The sequence below is a fragment of the Corvus brachyrhynchos genome, unplaced genomic scaffold (assembly GCF_000691975.1).
Source record: "Corvus brachyrhynchos isolate BGI_N302 unplaced genomic scaffold, ASM69197v1 scaffold200, whole genome shotgun sequence".
Classification (NCBI taxonomy): domain Eukaryota; kingdom Metazoa; phylum Chordata; class Aves; order Passeriformes; family Corvidae; genus Corvus; species Corvus brachyrhynchos.
In genome coordinates this window covers 6,604,905-6,614,054 of record NW_008236184.1, presented here as the reverse complement: position 1 = coordinate 6,614,054, position 9,150 = coordinate 6,604,905, and positions in this window count along the sequence as shown.

Below are 9,150 nucleotides of genomic sequence, written 5' to 3'. Positions count from 1 at the left end.
CAACTTCAGCAGATCTGCTTTTACCTCTGAAAACTGCACAAATCTCTGCTTATCCCCTGCTTTTCGCTCTGTTTTCTCCCAATTGTGAGCTAATTCAATTTCAGATAAACACTAATTAACACAAGAGGTCACTTCCGTGGCCAGCAGACACCGTTGCAACGTGGCATTCAAACACACCAAGAGATCAAAAGAGCCTCCGCTCCTTCCTTTGAACTACCCAATTAAAACTTGCACAAATAAAGCTATTGTTTTACATCTGCCTCATCCAGGCGGGAGAGAGGGCAGAGAGCTAAGAGATCATTGCCTTTAATTGGGCTGTTTTCCCTCTCTTCTTACAGGTTTCCTCCATGTGGGTTTTTTCTTCAGACCAGTAGAAGAAAATGATGGCCAGACCCTTTGCGATGCAGCGATTACACGGCAAGGCTACAGCAGACGGAAAGCAAAGCCGTGGGGAATCCAATTTCCCTCTCGTGAGCAAAAGGGCATCAGTGCCTTTCTTGGAAGGTTTGATTGATAGCCCTTAAGAAGGACTCATAAAATGTGCCTCTCTCTGGCTATTTAGGCAATTCTCTTTTGAAGATGAAGGAGAATATTGGATTAATCCAACTGCTGTAACAGCATTATCTCCTGCTTTTAAAGAAAACATATTTTATGGCGTCCACACTCTAACGGAAACAACCTGCGGCTGCAGGAGCCCTGGGCTGGTGCTTTGCTGCTAAGCATACCATGGGAGCCTTGAAAGGGGTTTTCATTCAGATTCTAGGGAGCTGCTGTAAATACCAGACGTGTACCTACACCCCACATGGACAGCTTGTGGACAACAGAGGAACCAACGCTAGGGCGGACCACAGGGTCTGAATTCCACTCCTATTTCAGCAACTGCCTGAACTGTATAGACTTGGAACATCAATCTTGAGAGCTGTAAGCACAGAGCATTCTGGAAAAAAAATAGATGGAAACACTGTTTGAGTGTCAGGTGTTATCCACCTGGAAAAGGTTTAGGAACCATCAATGCTGGGAAGCAGACGGGTGCACCCCTGCGAGAGCACCCTGCAAAGTGTGTCCCACAGGAGGGTGCATTCCATCTTCTCTAGAGGCAAGTCACAATAAAATCACCATCCACTACTCGGAAACATCCCTGAGGAGGAATACTCGGGATGGGAAGGGAATAGCAGAGTAGGTAAGTCTCAGGTGGGACATGTCAGCTCACCTCCACCTCTGCCTCCTCTGTTTCCTGTCCAGGTCTGCTCCTGGCCTGGGGAACATGGCAACTCGTGCCTGGAAAGGTCTGTCTCTTGAGCAAGGAAGAACCAATTAATGGATTATTCCCTCCTGGAAAGAAATGTTATCTCTTCTCAGTAGCACTGAAGGGAGTAAAAAATCAAGATTGTGACCACAACAGAGACCACACTGTGGCTTATGCTCACCAATGTCTTAAACTCACCTTCTGAGAATTCATTTATTGCTGCCAAAGGATGAAGAAAGATCAGGACTCCCTGAAACTAGAGTGGTTGCCATGAATTTGTGAAGTTCAGCCCCTTGCTGGGCCCAGAAGCTGCGATGAGCTCTGCCCAGCTGCTAGGTCTCAGGGCAGAGCCAGAGTGTCTGGTTTTTGGTTGCATCTTCTGTAGTTCCATTCTTGTCCCCTAAATCACCAGCTGAACAAAACTGACCCTCCAGAGAAGCTGCTTTACCTTAAAATACTCCTTTTTCTTGTGATGTATTCTTGGATGCTGCAAACACTGCCTTGCTTGTCCCAGGATTTAATCAGATTAATTAAGCTGTACTTGTATTAATTTAAATTACAAGTATCTGAGGGCTCAGCCAGATCAAGTGATTTATGGGCCATATCAATCTAATTAATACCACCAACTCCTAAAATAAAACCCTAATAAATGAGTTTATTATACATCTGTAAGATCAACTTATTAGCTTTGGGTCTCTAGTGACACAGCCGATTTGATGGAAGTTTTATATCCCTGTTGGAAAAAGGTCTTATTTTTTTTTTCCTTCCCACTTGCTGTATTTTTAAAAAGTATCTTCTTCAGGGCAGGAGGAGAGAGAAACAACACAAGCTCAGTTATCAAACCACCAGCCAAGCCAAGAGGTCCCCAAAGTCCCGCTGTACACAAATTGTGGGGGTTTTAAAACTGGGTGCCCACAGGAGAACAGTTTATCTGACTTCTTGCAGGCAGAGCCTGCCCTGGGGTCTGTGCCTTCCAGCTAAGCAGCCTGAATCTGGAGTTAGTCAGGGGATGAGGATGGAAAAGGAATAAGAAGAGAATTAAAAGCTTCTCAGAAGCAAATCTGAGCAGGAAGGAGCTGGGATGGTTTGGAAGGCACTGCTCATCAAGGTGACTTTGCTGGACTGAGTTTGCCCTGTCCACAGCAGCGACTAAAATGCCACTTGCACAGTGACAGCTCAGAGATGCCAAAGCTTCCCTTTGTCACCGCTACGAGGGACTTCAAAATTCATCACGGGAGCTAATTCCAGGGAATGCAGGAGGCACCTCCAAGCTGCAACCCAGTGGAAGGAAGAGCGGAGTAAAGGAGGAGCAGGGCCCTGCTTGGCCATGCCCTTGCCCGCTGCTCCCTTGGCAGCTCAGCTGTGTTGATTAGCTTTTCAGCCATGCTTTCCCTTCAGTCCTGGAGTTCACGCTCGATTTCCTGAGCTGTAACGTTGTTTCCCTTGCTTTGCAAATCCCCTTGGAGCAAACAGCCATGTGATGGAAACAGGAGCAGGCTCCCTCTCTTTACCCTTTGCTTACAAAGTAAGTTCTTCAAATGCATTTGTCATATTGTGTTCAGGATAACAACCTGCTGCAGCAAAGAGAAGGGACTGGGAGGCCTTTCTGGGGGAGAAAATGGGGCGATTTATGGAATAATTATATAAAGACCGAGCCATCCTGTGTGTCTGTCGCTGTGATTTATTACAGTTACACAGAAAATTGGCTGCTTGGACTATAAAAGATGGCTGCAGGCAAACCTGGACCCCTTTGCTTTCCTTTTTGCCACTCCACACACACAAACCCAACAAATTAACTCAGCAAATTTGCAGTAATGACCCATCATTTCTATTTTAAAAGAGGTGCCAGAGCAAAGGTACTGTGTGGAGCTGTTCCTCAGACACAGCCATATTCACTGTCCCTGCTGCTAAGCCATGGGCTAGCTGTCAACATGGGAAACCTCTGCAGCCCCCCTGACTCCTTTGCTGGTGTACAGTGTATGGGGGCACTTTGTTCCATTTCATCCAGGGTTATCTGGATCACTCTGAAGGATTTTTGCAGTACCTCTTGCCTCCCCTCTGGCTGTTCCAGTTTTGATGTGCTACTGCTGTTTTCCACCCTCTTTCCATTCGTTGCCCACAATTATCATTTTGCATTTGTCTATATCCAGCTGTATTTTCCATTTACCACTTAACTTGGCTAAAAAAATCCCTTTTGTATCAGACCAGGTGGCTTCTACTGCTTTCCACACACTACTCTCCTTTGAGTCACTTCTATTCATGCTAAAATAACTTTAGCAACCAAAGGTGCCATTAGCTGCAAGGGCAGGGACTCTGCTTAGCAGAGGACCAGACAGGAGGAAAATTAACTTCCAGCTGCAAGGATGAGAGGATTTGGGCATTTTCATTCCTCCTCAACACTTAAGACTGTAGGTCACCCAGGGCTAGGAATTCATTCTTCCAGAGATGTTTCATCATGAGAAAATCTTCCAGCTGCTGTTGGACAGCTCTGCCAGCTCTATACCAACTCTTACCAATATCTTTTTTCCATGGCTCCATGTTCATATCCAAACAGCCTCTCTGGTCCAACAGCTACAAGCTCACATATTTCATTCTAAAGCTTCATTCTAAATCTCAGCAAGAGCTTGTAAAAGTTTATTCCTTTGGTCCATGGGCAACCTGCAGTGTATCCCACCCACATGGCCCCTTGGCCAACTAAGGAACAGCCTCTGTTCAAAGGATGGGGCACAGGGAGGCACAACAGCGTGGAAAGAAGGGGGTTACAGTGGGACCTGGAAAAGGCGGTTGATCCTTAGCCCTACCACAGTCCACAATGGAGCCAGGAGAGTCTGAAGGTCCCCATGTCCTGCAGCTTCCGATGGCAGCTCCCACGCCACCCTTCACAGGGTGAAGTCCCCTGGGTTTGTGCAGGTTGTGCATCACAGTTGTACCTGGAACAGGCAGGCTAAAAGTAGTCTGGAAGGAAAACAGCAACCGTGTATGGAAAAAACAAGAGATGATTAACAGATGATCCAACTCCCTGCAAAGCCCAGTGGGGAAGGTTATACCTTATGCTTTCCAAAACACAACTCCTCTCCTGCTCATCGGTCATTAAGCTGCTGCTGATCTTTCTGAAAGCAATATTAGTTGTTGCTTCAGGTTGTGGGTTGACAATCATCAGCTTCTGCTCATCAAGAGAGTAAAGAAACATCTATTTTAGCTAAAACAGAACTCATTTTTATCCTTCCCCCAGAGGAAAGTTCCTCACCGTCACTCTGTGCAGAGCAGCAGGCAGACCTCAGAGACTGTAACTTGCAACAGTACAGCAAAATTAATTGTTCAATTATAAAATGCTTGGAAGAGGAAATAATTTGAGGTACAAATAGATTTTATTAAAAATAATTATATGCAGGAAGAGCAGGGACAGGTTTTTTCCAGCTGTAGTTCCAGACAGCATTTCCGGGTCATCATGGCAGGGCTCTGGTAAAGCCCTGTCTGAATGTGTGGCCAGTTATCACAGAGAAATTTCTGAGTAAAAGCCTGAACTAATCCAGAAATGGTTTTAAAAGGTATAAAATGGCTGAATTTCATGGAAATGTTTAAATTTGTCCTTTGTTAATGGGGAAACTCTGCGTAATACAACCAACCTCCAGCAGAAGAGTCAGGTCTGGCCAATAATGGATGAGAAACAAAAATAGTTCTGTATATAGAGAAAAAGTAACTTTTAGTTCAGTACAGTTTCAAGCTGCATTGGAATGGGTTGGGTTTCCTTCTTGGACAACCTGTATATAAAAAAAGACAACCATTTTAATTTAGTACAAGGTCATAGTATGGGTGCAAAGAAAAGTAAATCTTCCTGTGAAATACAATGATGAAATTGGGATCATTGAAAACAATAAACCTGAAAATCATGTCTGAAAGCAAAACCAGCCCAAGGGGCTGATGCCCCCACAGTGACACAGCAGAGGTTTGGGGAGGAAATCACCCCCCTGGGATGCTTTGCCCCCTGGAATTTAGGCTCTGCAGTGGCCTGGGGTGTGTTTGCATGTGTACGTGGGCATGAAGCTGCTCCAGCCAGAACAGAAGAGGCAACCCAAAATGGAGAGGACACAGACTGGGATCCTTCCAGGGCTGGAGAACGTGCCCTGCTGGGATGGAAAGGCTCTGGGAATGTGTTTACTGCCCCAGGCCAGCAGCAGGGCTGGTGCTGCCTTTCCCAGTCTCAACTGATGCAATACCCAGCCAGAGCCGTGGACAGCTGCGGCACAGGAATGGGAATTCCTCCCGACCCAGAGAGTGCACAGCAGGGAAGAGCATAATCTCCGTGATTTACAGGCTGCAGCTCTACTTTAAAATACATTAAACTCCAACTATTTAATTACTGGGCACTACCAAATCACAGAGACAGAGGAGTCAGTCACGTCTGCTAATGCCAACATTTATCATCCTATTTATCTACTCCAGCTTCTGAGACCCATATCGAATCACTTTCCTGTATTAGCTAATAACGGATGAGTTTATTCCTTGTACCTCTGGGCAGCCCTCGATGGATATTATCGCACTGCTGGCAGCACACATCCACCTAGGGAGAGATAAACTGGTTTAGAGCATATAAAGAATCGTAATCACCAGCCAAAACTCAAGTCCAAATCAAAGCCTTTTTCCCTGCTGCCTCCTGCCCCCAGATACTAATTCTCACCAGAGAGTAAATGCAAACAGTGCTCGGCCCCTCTCTGGCTGAAAACCTCCTGATACTTCTGAGAAATCATTAAATATCTACATTTTATGGTTACAGACACAGAAAAATGAAGTGCCTGGCTGAGAGTGGGGGAGCTCCAGAAACACGCCCCTGTCCTGCTCACCTGCATTGGGAGAGCAAAAAATGAGCTGGTACAGGCATGGAGACAGAATGCCCATGAAAGAAAAATCAGTAGGTGAAGCAAATTTATCCATGGAAACATACTGGGTGTTCAAGAAACAGCGAGAGGAGTGAGAAACTGCCAGGTGCTCAGCAAAGCTGCTCCTGTGCTCAGCCTGTTCCCAGTAAAGTCCTGATCAACCCTGCACGATCTTCTTCTGTCTAATTTTCCCACTGGAAATGCTATGCTTTTCATTTTGCTTGCTTATGCTGCTTTTCATAAGGAAAACAAGTTTAAATTGCTCTATTTGGAAACTTTCAGCAGTCTTATTTTCAGAATAAATACTCAGCATCCTCTGAGCTTTGCACAGTTGTCTGTCCCTAAGCTGAGCATGAAGAGGAAAAAAAAAGAGGCTTTTTCCTCTTCCCAGAGAGTCCAAAAAAAGCATAATAAAGCATACATATTTTTATTCCATAGCAGCTTTTGCTGCTGGTGCTTTTACTTAGATCACTGTGATGGTTATCTCATTATTGTTTATTTATTACAGCCTGTCATAAATATATCTATGTATATATATGTGTGTGTATATATATATGCATATAATATACATATATATATAATCTGGTGGTTTATCATTAACCCCATCACCCTCCTAATCACCCAGCTAATTCTATTAGCCAAGTAGGTAATCCTGCCTTTTGATGCTTGAAACACCCGAATACGCTGAGCTCTGACCGAGCGGTCCTTACGGAAAAGGCAGCTACATAAGGAACAGACAACTGCAGGGAAATCAGGGAAATTATCTGTGGATCTTCACAAAGTCCCCTGGAAGAGTTCAGACATGGAGCTGTCTTAATTGATAGCATGGCCACTTAGGGGACCAGTATCCATAGAAACTCCAGGGCCTTGACAAGATGACAAATAACGCCTCGAGAGCCTAATAATAGCAAGAATAATGAGGTGTGGCCAAAAAACCCAACAAGAAGCCAGGCATCTCATGGTATCGAATGGGTGGGCCCAGCTAATGAAAGCCTGGCAGACCTCCGTGACGGCGGGAGGGAGGTGAAGCACAACTGGAGGAGGGAAAAAAAGAGTTGCCAAAGCCGGATGGGATTCCAGTCCCAGGGAAAAGCCCCGCGGCAGACGTGCCACTGGGGATGTGGCTATGGGGCTCTGCCCTCCGTGTACATCGGCCATAAATTGGGAGCAGCATCACTGGGAGCATCTCACAGAAGCCTGGTCATGTTTTGGAAGTCACCCCATGGCCTGGGCCTTGGGGACAATGTTTTGGCCACCGCAGATGTCCAGCTAGGCTGGGACCCGGGGAGTCCTTGGGAACCGCGGCGGGTGGTCTCAGCCCCTTTTCAGAGCCTCTCGCCGAGCTTTAATCACCTCTTGACCCAAGCTCGGCTCTTCCTGTGCCACTCGTGGCACAACTTTCCCAGGCGCGCGGCGCCGGAGCCCGGTCCTCGCCTGCTGCTCGGGGCTGTGCGCACGCCGCTCCCAGGGCACATTGCACCGCCGTTCCTCATTGTTCGGGGAGCTTGACCTTTTTCTTAATTAGCTTAAAACCGCACAATAAAAAAAATCTAAAAAGGGGAAAAAAGGAAGGAAAAAAAATAAAAGGAAAAAAACCCCTCCGTAAAAGCCAGTCGCAAATCAAAAGAGGCAACAGTGAGAGCTAGCAATGTGTCACCACAAGTGTCCGAGTCAATGGAAACCTTGTTAGGTGGGGAACAAGGGTCTGCGCTAACAAGCTCTTATCTGTGTTTTTGTTTTCTATTGAAGGTGCATGTCATTAGGAGGAGTGTTAACAAGAGCTCTCAATAGCTTCATATGGCCAATGGCCTCTGAATATTCATGAAGGTGTGAACAGAATGTGGGAAAGCGATGGAAGAAAAGGCAAGAAAAGCGGCAAGAGGGCTGATTGTGCCGAAAGAAAAGAGCCCGGGCTCTGTGGGAAAAAGGGATCCTGAATCCCTCAAACAAGAGTGTATTTCCTTGGCAAAACCTGTCCTTCAAGCTGTGGGATGGTATTGATGGAGGCAAGGAAGTGGGATTTTTCTGAGCAGCGCTGGCAGGGAACCAGCTTCTGGCATTTGAGGTGACAATGCCCAGGGCTTTTTTAAACTAAAATCACAGCGGCCACTGGCACCTGTTTTTGGAGATGTGCAACCCTCTCTCCAGGCTTACTGGATCACAGGAGGGATTCAGAATGTGGTTTTTGCTGGATGCCCGATATTGAAATGGGGGTGAACTCACAGGGGATGGAGAAGACAGGAGGCAAAGGAGCAAGTCTGGATTTTGCTCCAGCACTGCCTTGCTCATCATGCTGAGAGGAACAACTCACCTGCACCCAGACAAAATCAAGGAATCACAGAATCAGACACTGTTCCACTTGGAAGGAACTGCAGACATCATCTCATTCCATTCCCCTGCCTTGGACAGGGACACCTTCCACTATCCCAGGTTGCTCCAAGCCCATCCAATCTGGCCTTGAACACTTCTAGTGTTCAAGATGGGGATGGTGCAGCCACAGCTTCTCTGGGCATCTCCATGGCCTCCTCTGGACTTGCTCCACATCCTTCTGATGTTGGGAGCCCCATTCAGACACTGCATACCTGCTGCCAGCACCTGCCTCCCCTCCTGCATCTCCCTGCATCCCCAGCCTTAGAGAAATCCCTCATTTGCCTCTGGCAAGAGCCCAGCAGGGCTTCCCACGGGGCAGGCAGGATAAGGAAAGATGCTTTTCCTATACACCACCTCCGTAGCCTGTGCAGCCGTTGCTTCTGCTCCGTCATGGGGCCAGGGATTTCAGCAGGGCTGGTTTAACACAGAGCTCTTGCTCTGCTCATTTTGGAGCAAAATTGTACTGCAGAGTTGCCTCTTCTTGAAAGGCTCCAATCTTGCATGTCAGTGCCAGATAAATAGTTTTCATTCAACAAATCAATGAATAGAAACAAAGTACAGCAAAATAATGTCAAGTCATTTCACTGATAATGACAGCTGCTGGGCTGCACGGAGACAGGGAGAGCAGGAGGGGGTGTGGGGGAATAGATTAAAAAA